This window comes from Diadema antillarum, unplaced genomic scaffold (genome assembly GCF_040938485.1).
Source record: "Diadema antillarum isolate AM-2024a unplaced genomic scaffold, OU_Dant_1.0 seq00001196_RagTag, whole genome shotgun sequence".
Lineage (NCBI taxonomy): Eukaryota > Metazoa > Echinodermata > Echinoidea > Diadematoida > Diadematidae > Diadema > Diadema antillarum.
Window position 1 is genome coordinate 138,516 of NW_027271991.1, and position 17,337 is coordinate 155,852.

A 17,337-nucleotide genomic window follows, 5' to 3' on the forward strand; every position below is an offset into this window, starting at 1 on the left:
GACTAACAAATAGGCCTAACGGTTAGGCCTAACGTTAGATAGAACTTACAGAAGCTGTGTCTCTGTGAACTGATGTTGTCTCGTCACGTGATAATCCAGTACCGGTAATAAAAATCCAAACTTTAAGATCCGTGAAATATTGACGAACGAAATAACTGGTAGAAAACTAGTTTCTATTAAAACGTTGAAAACAAAATCGTCCAACAGCCGGTTGTTCTTCTATTAAACTTGTAACGAGTTGTACCGGCGGTACCACACCCAGGCCGGCCCTACTCAATTTCACTAGATCTAGTTCAATCGGTGATCGCATCATCAGTAGATGCTCTACCCAGGCCCACAATGCACCAGCCAACTTTCCAGACATCCGGTCACAACCGCATTCAGATGGAGAATCGGATTCTTTCCGATTATGCGCTTTCTGTAGAAACAACCCGGGTCTGCGTTAGCGCAGTGTTTGATTACGCGCTTGCAAATTCTAGGTCTATCGGATTCTCTGTAGAAACACGCTGTTTGCCTGAGACGCGCTGTCTTTCATGATGTTGTTGTTTATCAAGCGTCTTTCAGCGTGTTTCTACAGAACCCCAAATTCCGGGTCTATCGGATTGTATCCGATAGAGGGGCCTGTAGAAACGCACCAGTAACGGTTTCTTTCCGATGCAGATTCCGATACCGATTCCGATTACAAACGTATCTTAACCGTCTAATGAGGTAGTTCTTTCCGGGGCAGTTTCCAGTGTCAGCGCTGTAGAAACACGCCAGGTTCAATAATCCGATACTGACCCGGAAGACAATCACCAGTTTGACATAAATGTGGCCATATGTTTTGCTGCTACGTTAGTTGGGTGTCTCCAACACGTCCGAGTGTCAAAGATCATCTAGGCCTAGTCACAATTTGCCTGAGATTTGACTCACTTGCAAAGAAAATACTCTGAATTTTAAAATAAAGAAAAGACACACGATTACGAACAGGGGTATTATTTTTACACAGTCACAGTTGCGCTGTAATTTTAAAACCAAGGCAACCAACACTAAGTTAACGTTAGATTCTAACTATCGTCTAACTAGTTAGGCCTAGAAATTCTAATGTTTTTTAGTTCGGAAAAGACAAACTCTAGTCTAGCAAACTAGTGTTAGGGTTTGTTTTACGAACTTTTTGTCGTTCTTCTAAAGGTTCGTTACTAAGAAATATGGATCTTGGTAGATCTATACGAGTTTGACGTTTCGTTAGTCCGAACATGAAAGGGAATTCAAACATTAATTTATCGAAACATTTGAAGCACATTTTCTCAATCCAAAAGTGAAAAAGGTGAGTCCACTACATTACATACATGTAGGGGTGTAACGGTTAGATGTCTAGAATTCTAACGCTAGTTAACATTATTTAGAGGTAGGGTGCCTACCTAACAAACTTTACGTTAGAATCAACGCTATCTAGGCATCCTAGTTGAATCTAAAACTAACGTTACACTACAGTTTTAGTCTAGATTTCTAGTCAAAGTTCCATAGACCCTAACGTTAGTTTCTAGATGGTCTACCTGAATTAAATCCTACCTGCCTGAAGAGGCCTAACACAGCTAACAGTCAACGTTAGGCCCTAACGTTAGGCCTTTGTTCTAACTGTGATGACACACTCCACAGTCGATCCTAGTAGACTCTAGTAGGTGTAACGTTAGGCTGTTTGTGTTAGACTCTAACACTGCCAGTTAGACTAGGTCTACTGTACTAACGTTCTAACGTTAACTTGCTCTAGAGTAGGCCTAGGTCTAACGTTAGGGCCTAATTTTAATTTAACGGTAAAGGGGCCCTGAAATTCAAATGCATGTTGATTTGTGTTGATTTAAAATACACTAGGCCTAACATCACTTTTTTTGGTGAAACGAATGTCTAACGTTAGAAACATTCCATTTATTTTTAACGATTTTTTCTTTTATCATTCTTCAGATTAACAGTTGGGCCTACTTGGGAACGCCCACAAAAAATCCTTCCAAACTAGAATTGTAGAAACGTTCTAGATTCTAACTCTAATCAATATTATTCTTGAGATGACCTCATCTGTCAATCATTGGTAAATACTAAAGTACTGGAATATTTAACAAAAGACATTGGATTTGGAATACACTTTCCCCTCGACTCAGCATGTTCCCTCGCTATGTTTTTTGTTAGTCACATTAATATAATAATAATAATAGATTCTAATATGACTTAACAATGTTATAGTTTCTAGTGTCCAGTCGCAGTTGCCAGTAGGCCTAACAGTTAGACTCTAGATCTAGAACATATTAGGATCTATAAGTTGCCCTAACGTTATGATCTAGTTACGCCTAAAACGTGTAACGTTGGGCCCTAATCATTTTTTATCTTAACTTGTTAACGTTAAATGTTAGATAGACTAGACACGGTATGAATAGTAAGCAAATAATCTACGTTGGTGAAGGTGATGGGACAAACTATCACTTCCGAGGCGATCTGGATGTAGTCATCTTTCTAATCCAGGGTATAGGTGGTATTTAGGTATGAGCCCCTTGTCAGTGATGAAGAAGCAAGTTGTGCAGAACACACAATATGGTGAACATCGCTATCTTAATGGAATTCGCATGAATATGTAAGAATGTGTGTGTGCTGTATTCCTCAACTTATTTTCCATTTCATAAAATGTGTAAAGAGGACATTTTGACTTCTTGCACTATGTATAAAAACAAACACACTGCAGGAGTGAATATAAATTGAATGGGGTCTACTTTGTTTTGCAATCCTCCAACATCATGTGATGCTGCATGTTGCAGTAATCAGTTCAGCTTGAGCGCATATGTTAAAGGGTGTGTACAGTTCTGGTCGAGGTGAGGATTTAGCTTTTAATGTTTTCCGAGATATTCAGAAACCACTCTATGGGATGTCAAAGAGCATGTGGTTCTGACTGGTATCAAAAGTTTATTCGATGAAAATCGGTTTTGAAATCGCTGAGATATCCAAAAACAAGGTGAAACAAAGAGATCCTAATAAAGTTGTGGCATGTCGCCTTTTATAATTAGCACTTTTTGGGATATCTCAGCCATTTGGCAGCCGATTTTCATCAAATAAACGTTGAATTCTTCTTAAAATTGCATGCTCTTTCATATTTCATAGGAGGTTTCTTATTATCTCAGTTAGGAATGTTCAAAGCATGAATCCGCACCTTGACCAGTACTGTACAGCCCCTTTAATGATTACCAGAAACTGGCATTCTCAGAGCTGTGAGTCATGAGGCTATTTTCATCTATCTATAAAGTTACAGTATGTAGTTATCAGCTTCAAGATATCAGAAGGAGAAGTAAACAACTCGACAGCAATGTTCTGAGAACACAACCTCTATCAAGGCAGTTCATTCTCCTTAAATGGTTATTCAACTAAAGTAGTATCTGATTTTAATTTTCCATTTATAACCTGTGTGATTTAAGCCTAACTGGATCTGGTGATCCAGAATTCTGCTACATCTGGGTCAAATCTTGTGGTGTTGTATTATGTGTACCTGTTTTGAGGTTTTATATGTAGAAAGCCTCATGGGTATGTTTTGATGTACTAGTATAACACTAGAATGTTCAAACTGCTTTTAAACTCATAATGATAAAGTATCCTGAAGTATTATAATTCCCGGTTCCAGACAGTGATCTGCATCATCACCAAAATTATAAGGTAGTATTTCTTTCGTCACCTGCATCTGATCTGCCAGCCCCTGAAAATGTCTAAATCAACCGAGAACTGTTCGTGCAAACATGTGATCAACAGACGAAGAAAGAAACAACAAACTTGATTATACACCAACATCAGAATAGACCCATGACAATCTTAGTGGAAGAGAATACATTAAGTACAGTTGTACACTCTACACTATTAAGAGTGGTGCCATCAAATTTACAGCTGAATAAATTCATCTCAGTGCACCACTTGATTAGAGACGATCAGGAAATGATAACCTTGTTTTGGCTCACAAAGGTATTTATGAGAAACTGAAATAGACCATGGAAGCAAACTGTACACCATATGACAATCATGTAACAGAAGTTATAAAGGAAAAAAACAAACAAACACACCGTCCACTTATGGCCACTCTAGTGTCATAAAAATATGAAATGGAAGAGGAAGGACATACAGCTCGTAATATGATTCTTTTTCTTTTAACCCATTGAAGACAAGTGCCCCCCCCACACACGCATACACACCAACCCCCGTACTAAAAGCAAAATCAACTTGTCCGAAATAAAGGTGGCTGCTGATATACCATACCCCCATCACTCTAGCATATGATCTGCTTTTTAAATACGCATGGACTTGTCTTTGTCTTAGACCTCACATGTTGAGTGTATTACCTGTGAGACAGTTCTATTCACACTTGTCAATTGTAGGACTTTGTATTTGCACACTTGTCCTTGATCCAATATTTTGCATTGTCATGTCCACAAATGTGAAAAGGAAAAGACCCCTCCCCCCATTAGAGGAATCATTACTATTCCCACTGTTTTGATAATGATCAACATTGCTATAATTTACAATCATCAGTGACAATATTTGTCGTTGTTTATTATGATGATTATTGTTAAACCAGGAAATAATGTTTGCAAGCATTTAATTTTGCAAATTTCGCGATAGCCAAGATTTGGCAAATTAAAACACATGCAAAAATTCCTGTCTACACCGAATGCACTGAATGCCAGTGGCAATTCATGAAAATTTTGTGACGGGCAAAGGCCGTCTGCCCCAATCCTTGAAAACTTCATGCCAGGAAATTTCTTGCTTTTTAGGATTGAAAAGATGATCAGGAAATGGTGGAGCTAAACAAGGAACTGCAATTAATTCATATTCAGCCTTTTGTTTATTTTTACTTTTGTCCAAAGTCCTGTGAACTTGTCTTTTCTTTTTCATATTGCTGTGTAGCAACACAAAGCATTTCATATTGAATATATTTAAAGTATTAGAGAATTCTAATTATGTTTCTATTTATCTGTGTGCTTGATGTGCCTATATATTCTATGTCTTCATCTTCCAGTGTTTCTCCAAATCCTTTGAGAAACAACATTTGTATGTTGTATTTTTGAAAATCAAAACCTTTTTTCTTCTTAAAACCATCTATAGATAATATAAATGTATGTGTGGAATTATATTTACTGAATCTTCCATTATGCTGTCTATAGGCCTGCCTGTATACACACACAACTACAATGTACATGTATCTTGCATGCACTGTGCAACCTGTGTACAAAGACCATCCTATATAGGGAATGCAGTCTTTGTATCATAGGCAGATATTTTATAAGCTGACAGTTGGTACAAAAGGATGTCACAAAAAAACATTAAAAATGCTCTGTTTGGAATCAAATTGAGTGGTCTGAATGAGGTGAATTTCAGACAGGCAGATGCCATTAGAAAATATTTTGAGGATAATATTTTGTATAGTGAACATTCAGTGTGTAGCATGCTTTCAAGTAAATCTGTCTGCATATAATCTTGTCCATATATTCTTGTGAAAAGTATTAGAATGTAGTTATTGTAGTCTACTTAACTTTTGTGTTTCTGCATTACAATGGCTTCTAGCAGAGCAATTTTCTTTTTCTTCAGTATTAATAGAAACAATTACAAATGCAAGACTGTGAAAACTCATGCAAATTGCTATGACTTGCATATTGTGTAGTGCTGTGATAGATCACAGCATATATATATATATATATATATATATATGTATATACATACATGAATATATTTTTATTGTATTCAGATTTATCAATGTTTAGGTTCTGCTCGGGATCTAATAACAGTCAAGTTGTCCCAGGTACGCTTTACAATCAGAAAGAAATATGCAAATTATATACAGTCCACCGTTAATTGGAAATGACTCTTAGGAATATATGAATTTTCAATATTCCAATTGCTAAAAGCACATACAATGATTTTGGTCTGTTAGCATCAAACCTTAATGAGAATCATGATGTGAACTGGTTTTGGTTGTAATTGAAATCATCAGTTTGAATGCTGATTTGAATGCATTGTGAAAATGGTGGATGGCAAAAGGGTGTGGCCTCCAAGGGGATGCTAACTCCAATGCGATCACAGCAGCTAGAGTGTGTGTTTGCGGGGGGGGGGGGGGGGAGGAATGAGTATTTGGGACTCTTGACATTTTGAAGGCAAAAATTACAAATTGAAATTAACTGAGCTTATGACCAAGGATGGGAGATTTAATTCCAGCTCTAATACCAGCCTTCAATGACTTTCTTAGTATGTGCACAAATGCTTTACAAGGATTCAATTGGAATGACAATGTTGATCCTGTTTGCCTTTTGACCATAATCCAGTGAGTATTTAATGGCGCCGTGCATTGCCAAGTAACTCTATTGATATTTCTATGTGTATGTATGTATGAATGCTACATCTTTGCTTTGCTGAGCAAGATTCTGTACCATGTGTATGATCTGAAGAAGATCTATAATTCCTTTGTCCATTTTCAATCCTCTCCCTTAAAGCGGATAGAGACACTGCAGAAGTGATGTGCTCTACACAATGAGCACTGAAGTATTATTATTATAATGTTAAAGTGAGACATGGTAAGATTTTATCAGCCAGGTGAAGGAGAATTTGATGATTTTCATTTAAACCTGTTTTTGGTGGAAAAATGTGTCAGTGCAAATCATTGGTATTGCCTCAACTTTGCTCAAATCAGCAAGGTGAAGGTCAATCTATAGCATAATTTTTTGGATATTGATATTACTTGAAAGCTGTTGGAATTATTGGCCCAGCTTGTACAGCAATACATGTATTAAGAAAGTGCATAAAGAATCAACTAAAGATAAGTGGATATCACAAATTGTATTGCTGCATTTAACAACAAACAAAAGAGTTTGTTTTCCTCTTGTACATGGGGGTTAAATGAAATCATAATTATCTGAAAATGTTCAATCTTTTTATTATAAGATAATTTTGTCAGAAATCAACTCAGTGAAGGTGCAATTACAGCTGAGACTACAGAAATGAACCAACACTTAACCATGAAAAGCGAATACAGAGGCAATATAAGGTCATCTGTGAGATGTGGAATTATAAGTTGTCGCTGCTGTTGTTATGCTATGGACAATGATTTAAATGTGTCAGAAATATGTCTGCATTTGTGGCTGCGTTAACTATACACAGCCCATGCAGTCGCTGTATAAATGATGTATGTTGTAGATGTTTTTACACACTCTCCGACCTTATTTCAGGCATTCTTAAAATGATGAGACTGTGACATTAAGTTCAATTGAATTCAAGTAGTAGTGAAATCTTGTCCTTGATAAGCCATCAGCTGTTTTCTATTACACAGCTGTGTGTCTGGATGTTTGTGATTGTAATTAGCATCCACTGCTCTGAAAATGTAGAGGTATGCTTTTGACAGAGAGAAAGCTACAAGCAATAGACTGGTTCACTTGTGTTCTTAAACTCATTGGAATACCTCCTTTAGGCCCTATAGTACAAGTAATTAATGTTCGATTCTATTGTTTTGTCTTGATTATGTTTTGATACTTGTTATCATATTGGCTTATAACCTTATTTGTTTTTATGGTATACTAGTAGTCATGTTTTTACATTTGTAGTGCTTTTTTAACCCAAAACCTCTTTAAAAACAAACTGATTTGCTATGACATTTCTTGCACCAACGAAAGAATCACCAATCAAATTATACTGATATTTCACTTTCTTCATTCTCATTATCCAAAACTTGGATATACTGTCGTAAATTGGTTTGAATGAAAACACTGCATGAGATTGAGAGGCATAAGGTAGTACATGTCGTTGTGTTGCACCATTATTGCCCAAATGGTCCTGTACAATGAATAAGCAGAAAAGAATTTAAAAAAATATTTGTAGGATTCTGTACATGATGCATGTGGTGTTTTCCAGCAGACAGGTGCAAACAATATATTTTTCTATAGAGAAGAGATATAATATATGTACAGTCCATAGTAGAAAGCCTGCTCTATTTACCTCATGATTTGTCTTTTTTTTTTGATAATGGAGAATTCCTCTTTACTTGTACCTCACTAATTAGCAAAACAACAACAACAACAACAACAACAACAAACAAATAAACAAACAAACAAAAACATGAAAAAACAGAGAGAACTGTGCCCTGCCTGTCAAATATCATGTGACAATGTCATGTGATTGAATGTAAGAGAATTTATTCTTTACCATTACCAGTAGTTTTCTTCTAATTTTCTTTTTCAGTCTGTGGTTTCAAATGTTAGCTGTTTGCATGTCAAGAAAGGACCAATTGTCATAGATGTACATTGTACTACAATGAAGTTTACAATTTAATGTTGTGCATGACATTCTCGGGTAGTAATGGTAGTCACACTGGAGATGAATAATGTCCTTGTAGAAACCTGTTTAATCAGAACTTCAGTGGTTGATTGCATGTAACTGGCTGCATAATCGATATATTCAAATATCATGTTGTTGTTTTGTTGTTGTTGTTTTTTTGTGTGTGTGATAAGGAATATCCCAGAAACCTTACACAGCATGCTTGAGGCTTGTATGACATAGCAGAAACTAAAACATGCACACAGGATGCGGGGACTAAAATGTTTTAGACTGGAACTGACGAATACATATTCATGAGGCATTCCCTGAATATTGACCATATGTATCGGCCTACTTGTACGTTGTATTTCAGTTCAGAAGGATTATGGGCAATAACCGTTTTACAGATAGCACTGTAGGACCTGTTGCATTCAATCAAGTCATCGTGTTGTAATGACAAGTAAAGAGATGTTAAGTGTTTTGCTTCTTTCAGGGTTTTTTTTTTCCTCCATAAAGCTTCAAGGTTTCCTTGGCTTTCATACTGCTATGTCATGCAAGTTGCAGATGATGTTTTGAGTGAACATGGATTATCTGGATTATACCCATCATCGTCAGTCACATGGGAAATTATATGAAATTAAAGGACAAGTTCACCTTCATTGACATGTGGGTTGAGTGAATGCAGCAATATTAGTAGAACACATCAGAGAGAGTTTGAGCAAAATTGGACAATCCGTTCAAAAGGTTACGAATTTTGAAGTTTCTGCTCAGTCACGGCTGGATATAAAGACTAGTATAGCTTGTGATGTCACATGAGTACAACGATATAAAGAAAGAATAAAGAAAATTCAACATATTTCCATTTTTCTCGCATAACAAAAGAACACTCGACTTCTCTCTTTCAGAAGGCAGGGGGAATAATAATACCCTTAACATACGTCAGTAGCAAGTTGAAGAAATGTGCACTTTATTCAAAAAGTAAAGTTTTGTGAAATTCTCTTTTTATTTTCCTTATATAGTTGTACGCATGTGACATCATACACTGTAGTAGTCTTCTCTTCCAGCAGTGACTGCGCAGATACTTAAAGTATTGGTAACTTTTGAACGGATTGTCCAATTTTCCTCAAACTTTCACTGATGTGTTCCACTAATATTGCTGCATTCTCTCAATCCTTATGTATGTGAAGGTGGACTTTGACTGTTAATTTGTATGTTATTTTGCAATAAACATGAGTCAGCCTATATCAATGTCTCTAGCAATTGTATGAATCAACATATTTGTGTTTTTATTCCTGATTTTGTGTGCCAAATCATTGTAATAGTACCTTATCTAGGCTTGAATTTCCATCAGTTAATCACATTTTAAAGAACTCTAGATCCCCCCCCCCCCAAAAAAAAAAGAAAGGAAGAAAAACATAGCAAAAAACAAAAACAAAACCGTGAAACACACCCAAAACAAAGCAACAGAAACAACGAAAAGATCATTGGTTTATTATACATTTACATAGGGTGAAACAATGAAATAATACCAATCATCAGTCAAATACCCATTTCTGTATCTTGCACGTGAACACACACACATCGCATTTCATGGAAAATTTTATTCATTAATTTTTATGATAAAGTTCGCACTTGATTTTCAGTGTGTTTTAAATGTAGGTCGACACAATTTGTATAATATTACAATTGTGTCGGAATTTATTTCATACACTCACTAAATCTTAACATTTAGAGACTTGTTGCTGCTTCCAAAATTCCCTTTTTTCCCTTGTTTTATTTACTTTTGTTTTAGTGGAAAGCACTGGGAGGTGTATACAAACACAGCACAGAGTAAGAAAATGCAGATATGAATTTGCAAACTGTCTATTTCAATTACACTTATGTTTAAGCTCACTGGCAGTGACATCACTATAGAAGTAATCCAGCCCTCTTGAGGCTTGACATATTCCTTGAAGGATAACCATATGTTTCTCTTGTTAATATATGAATGAAAATTTCACCATGAAATTCACCAACACAGAAAACTGAAATGATAGGAAAGGCGGAGTTGCAATTGTATTTTTATAGAAACTATAGATGTTCCCCAAATTTATAGTGAGTTTAAAAAGTACATGTACAGTTTAATACCTTTGCTAATAAATTTTATGTAGGCGTGTTTTACAGTTGTATCAAAATGTTTTCAGTGTATAAGGATGAGGACGGTCTGGCGGAGCGAGGCGCCATTCTAGCTTTCTATTCCTCTTTTACATGGTTTGAATGTGACACGTCTCTCTTGGATGATGGATCCTTCATCCATGAGAGACGTGTCTCATTCAAACCATGTAACAATCGAATATAGGTTTCATAACAAGATACTGTGTCTTAGGAAAAGAGTTTCGTCGATTTGACCTCAATTATTTTTATTGCTTAGCGGCGATCCTAATCCCTCGATACAATGAGTTAACACTTTGCAGACGTTTGAAGGATTTTTTGCCTCCATTCAACTCCATCCCCTTTAATTCTCTGTCACCTTCAAGATGCAATTATGTTGCGACCATCTTAGATAGGGGCACCTGTCTCAACAAAATGACCGCTATTAAGAACTCCTTAATTAATAAAATCATTTTCTCACCATCTGATCTCTTTTGCTTCTGAAGTGAAGATCGGTTTCTCCATACAAGGTTACTGTAGTGAGAAGAGTAAAATTCAATGAATTTAGACCGAGATAGTTTCATTAGAATAGGGGAACAATTCACAGAGAGATTCATGTTTTTTTTTTCTTTGAGTCTGTTCATTTAGTTTCACATGTTTCCTGTAAACAGTGATATTGCTCATTGTCACAAAATGTATGAACATTAGATGAGATGATTATTGTATCGTCGTCACCTCACAACCCGCAGTTGTCGAATGAATTGCAAAAAAAAAAGAATATATATATATATATATATATATACATGTGTGTGTGTGTGTGTGTGTGTGTTGAAAATCTACTTTTCTAACTTAAATGAGTAAAAAATATTTCACATCAAATTACCTATAGAGATGTAATAATATTGCAGTATTGACTGTCTCAAAATTTTATGCATTAGAGGGGTACTAATGTTGCTGAATTATTCACTTAAATGGTTTTCAAATTATTTCGATATGGTATTGCCTACAAAACTTGTGAGAGCGTTTAGCCACATTTTTATCATGACAAGCGATAGCATAATTATTATAATGATCAGTGCGCTCCCGTTATACCGAATAGGTTATGGCGAAATGCGTAGTTACTGTACAACGCAGGAAAAACTTACTTCCTATAATCCTAAAATAATCTGTAATAGTATCTTTATGATTTACTTTACTGTTCTGCTTCAACAAAATTAAATTTTCGATACATCGCATAACGAAAGAAAACCTTCTGGTCACGAGGATTTCGTTATAAACGGGAGTCGCCTGTGCCTAGCTGTAGTGCATTGATTGTGTGATTACCAGAACTTTTCTGTAAAAGCACTTAAAATATCCAAATTCCATAATTCCAAACTTGGGTGCTTTGAGTGCCGATTTCTATCGTAAACGCCACAATGCACTGTGTTTAACATTGTCCAACAGAAAGGATTTTACTCGTTCTGTCATATCCACGTCAGTTCTACCCCCACGATGAAGCAGTTTCTCTTTCAAAGCATTTTAGCATCTTCACGTGTTTTACAAGAATGTGAGATGAACTCTGACACTCAAATATTTGAAGAATGCTCCGACTGGATTGCTGGATCCACCTCCGATGATAGAAAGACAATCTATCCATGTTTCATTGCACAATGGCCAGCCAGTATATAACATAATGGAGATAATTACTATGTCTTCATAAGATTATGATATTCTTTTCACCATCCGTAAGCGGTACATATTGTAAAGACAGGGGGATGAATATAATAGATTAGAAGAGAAGAGAAGAGACTTGAATAGAATTGCGCAAAGAGTACTGTATGAGAAAAACATAAAATTCTCAGCTGGACATATTCGGTACGTAAAATTTCATTCCATTTTATGAATAAGTAACAAACATTGGCATATTCTGTTTGAGTTCAAAATGAATCTTCAGATTGCTCGGAAAGGTCGGGGCATCAAACCCCGATTATCAAAAGCACGAAATTGGAATTCTTTTGAGCATCCCTACAAAACTGGCTGCAGTTTGAATAAATAGCCAGGTGGAACTCCAGCTCTTGAATTTCCTTGGTGAGATTGCAGGGAAATTTAAGCACATTCAGATCCTCCCGGCTCTGCAGAAGATTAAGTTCATCATAACAAAAGTTCGAATCCATTCGTTTAACAAAAGGAAAATCAGTGGAGATAACATACCATCGGTGTGAAAGGAAGCGAAACTTGAGGGACATTGACGCCTTTAAGGCAATGGCAGACAGCAAGGACGAAAATATGAGATATTCAATACAATGTCTTCTATACCCATGGAGTGTTTGCCGGGTGCACGTCACGAGACCGACACCCACGAATCATACAGCTCACAAGTCATACAGCCCATGAGTTATACAGCTCAGGAGTCATACAGCCCATCAGTTCGACACTAAACAAATGCTAAAGCCAACAAGGCCCACGAGACCGACACATTACGCACCGTGTTGTATCTGTCGAACTCGTGGGCTGTTTTCACGTAGTGTCGGTCTCATGGGCTGTATGACTCGTGGGTGTCGGTCTAGTGGGATGACCCCGTGTTTGTTGACCATTGTACGTACGAATAACAAGAAGATCAGGATGTGTATACATTAATGGGAGGAGGACGGGAGGTAAGGAATGTATAGTAGATTAAGAAAATAGGTTTTAGTCATTGCATCAAGGACTTAGATGTGTCAGAGGGTCCTTTCGTCAAGTCAGGCTGCAGCTAATGTTCATAATGTAAATACAACGTACTGTAGGTAGGCCTTTCTTTTCCATTAGTTTTGCGATTCCTCGCTTCGCTTTCCTAAGAAAAAACATCGTAGGTGGCGCAACACAATGTCATGTCGTAGGCGCAGAGCCCTTCGTAGGCGCAGATTATGGCCACCCGTGCTTTGTGCAAAGAGCAGTGTTGCTCGCTCGAGTAAAAAGATTGTTAATGGTGAAGAGGATAAGTGTATGGTGAATTACGGTGATGATGACTATTTTGAAAATATCAGTGATAATAATGATAATGGTAATACATGAATTGACAACGATTTCACTATGCTTAATTATCATTTTTATTATTGCAATTATCATTATCATTTTCATCATTATTATCATTATCAAGTATTACTACTATCATCATCATCATTGCATATGTACGATGTCAAAATTAGTATTGTTGTATAGCAGATCGTATACAGTAGTGTAATAGGAATATTATCAGTACATTAATAGCAGTTACAGAAGTTGTAGTAGTAGTAGTAGTAGTAGTAGTAGTGGTAGTGCCGCCTACTTGTTTTACGATAGTAATTGTAAGATTGCTGTCTTCGTTTTTATTCAGGGTAGCTTCTTCACTGTTGCCACTGTTTAATCAGAGAGACCTAGTGCTTCTATTATCACTCCAGTACTGGCACTTAGAGCCTATGCCCATTATTTTGTAACCCGAGAAGCCCCAGGTATAAATATACGTGGTCCGATTCGCGCATTGCAACCTAGTAGACAAAATGCTGATAATATCAGTCAAATATGAATAAAAGTTTAGCCACAGCAGTCCAAAATCTTCATTAATATTGATCAAGTCGTATTATTTCGCAATGATATGATTAATCAACAATTCAGCGCATCCTCTGTCATAGAAACTCCGACAACCACGGAGACTGCAGCTTGTCCTACATGTCCTTTTGGCAGCTGATGCTTATGTAAGCAAAACGTATTTTAAAAGCAGCAGGCCTAATGGATAATTTATTACTACGCATCGAGGTCGATTTCATTAACGAGGTAATACAAATCAAGCGGAAAATACCCGGGAGAATCGTTGCTAATGTAAGCTGACTGGAGTCAGGTTTATGGCAAAAAAAAAAAAAAAAAAAAAAAGCGGTAAAGAGAAGATGGAGAGGGTGAAATAAATATCATTCGCACCATAACAAATTAATTGTAGCAACACTGTATCATCACACTGTTTCTCTAAACAACATGCTTCTGTATAAAACTTCTGAATATTCTAAACGTATTTACGTAGAAATTATAGATTGGTTTTTCAAATCTGTGAGAAATGTGAATGTAACGAACTTTGTTGGAATATGCTTCGACCATGGAGGAATTACTGAATGGGAGAAGGTACTATGCTTCTGTCGTGGTCCATAATACAATATGACAGGAAAAGTAGGGGGATACAGTTAAAGTATCTGATCATTTCTGTACTTCTAGATTGATATTATAAAAAAAGTATAAATATATATATATATATATATATATATATATATATATATACATGCATATAATTAAGAATCAAGAAATAAACTAGTAATGCGGGGTTTTTTGCCAATAAAAATGAGTTTATTTTTGAGTTTATGTGATATATATATATATATATATATATATATATACATATATGATATACGTACATGCATATAATGAAGAATCAAGAAATAAACTAGTAATGCGTTTTTTGCCAATGAAAAATGAGTTTATTTTCCGGTGGCTTCCACCTTCATCAGGAGTCTCGTCGGGGCCAAAAAATGCATTACTAGTTTATTTCTTGATTCTTCCTTATATTGGAGCCAACACACACAAAAAAATCTGAGTCAAATGACTCATTTGCGTGAGTCTTCAGGTTGTCCGTGAGGCGACACACTTTTGCCAAATATTGAGTCTTTTTACTTACGCTTACCGAGTCACTTGACCCAGTAGTGAAACAGCTGAGTCAAACAGCTGAGTCAAATGACTCATTTGCGTGAGTCTGCAGTTTGTCCGTGTGGTGACACACTTTTGCCAAATATTGAGTCTTTTTACTCAGTAAAGTCACCAAATGAGTCAAGTGACTCAGTATGCTGAGTCAAGCGACTCACTGTGCGAGAATCGAAACGCAAAATGATTGAAAAGTCTCTTGTTCAGCATGCTGATCCAGTTAATCCTCCTCGTAACTAGCTATTCCTAACCTAACACCTAACTACACATCACGAGACAATGCTTCTAATATATACCCATGTCGTAAAATTGTATTTATGTATGTGGTTACTGTTTTGAAATATATTTTCTATCCATTTATTCAAGACTTCTGTTCTGATAACAGAGCTGAATATTTCATAAATTATATGAAATTATAAATATTTAAAAATTATGCAATTTACCATCCGCGACAAAATCAGAAATTTCAGAAAATATTTTCTGAAAAATAGTTAATTCTTTTGCTTGAAGTTATTACATGATCGACTATAATCGTCTCACTGGACTCACATGTCACATAAAATGAGTCGGTTGACTCATTTATAACAGTTACTGAGTCAAATAGAGATGATGCAATATGAGTCATCGATTTCGTGGCTCATTATTGTAATTCGGTGTGCGTCATTTTACTCGTTAGATTCGGTAAAACGAGTCTTTTTACTCAGAAGAACTTAAAAGGTGTGTCACAACAGCAATGACTCAGTAGATTTGACCTAAAATGAGTCAACTGACTCGGGTAATTTTTTTGTGTGAATACGTGAATTGTTAACATGTTTATACGGGTGCACGTCACGAGACCGACACCCACGATTCATACGGCCCAAGAGACATACAGCTCACAAGTCATACGGCCCATGAGTTATACAGCTCACGAGTCATACAGCCCATCAGTTCGACACTAAGCCAATAAAGGCCCACCGTAGACCGACACATTACGCACCGTGTTGTATCTGTCGAACTCGTGGGCTGTTTTTACTTAGTGTCGGTCTCATGGGCTTTATTTGCCTAGTGTCGAACTCATGGGCTGTATGACTCGTGAGCTGTAACTCATGGGCCTGTTTTTAATGTCGAACTCGTCGGTCTACTGGGATGACCCCGTGCCATAAAGTGGTATTGATTGAATTTGCATTAATGCATTTTAAAACCTCCTTTGTTCTGAAAGGTGCATATAAAAATGTGACCCATCTGGATACTTAAAAAACAAAAACAAACAAAAACAAAAAACAAAACAAAACAAAAACAAACAACCAGAAAAATCAGTATCTACTACAAAATGTGACATTGCAATGTTATCACCTGCAGAGAAAACACAAAATATCTTTATATTTCATGTGACTAATGATGCTACTATGCTATGCTGAAATTACGGATAAATGCTTGCAGTATTTTTAGCCACAAATTCATTCCTTTACAGTTTACATGTACAAGGTAGCTCTCCTACATCTTTTGGAATTGAGGTTATAACTGCACAGTGCATACACGACACTGGAAAGTGTGTGCATTTGTGTGTGTATGTGTGTACATACCTCAAAACTACTGCCCCTCTCCCCACCCCCATCTCCATATAACATATACACACAAAACAATCTCACAAGATTATGGTCACACTCGTAATTTTAAGCCACACCTGCATGAATGTAAGTACCGGTATGTCATTCACTGACGTTGTGAGCAATGGAAAGGCAAAACAAGTCTTTTGTGGATTGTGCATGCATTCACAATCTCACATCTGTCACTTTAGTCACAAAAATATCCAAGCTGTAATTCCAATATTCATGATATGACTCTCAATTTGAAGCATGGGTCTCCTAATATATGTTTTGGCTTTTAATAGAAACTGCTTTATTTATTCATTTTTTATTTTTTTTTTTATTTTTTTTTTGGTTGTTGAGGCATTTCCTTTCCACCAAAGTGTACAGGAAACGGACACCACACACTTTCCAAGGGTAGAACATTGCACAGGCTGCCCAACTTTCGGTTTGACTGAGTCTGACATCTTTAGAGGCATCAATCTCGGACTTGAAATCATGAAAACAAAACTTTCAAAAGTAGAAACGACATTCTGTCGACAAATGAAACTCATGCATACTTTAGTATTCATTGAGTACTGGGCCTCATGAGGCTTTGTGCAGGTATCCGGGATTAGAATTACAGTCAGGCTCTTAGTAGATGGCTTTAGAGATTCATCCA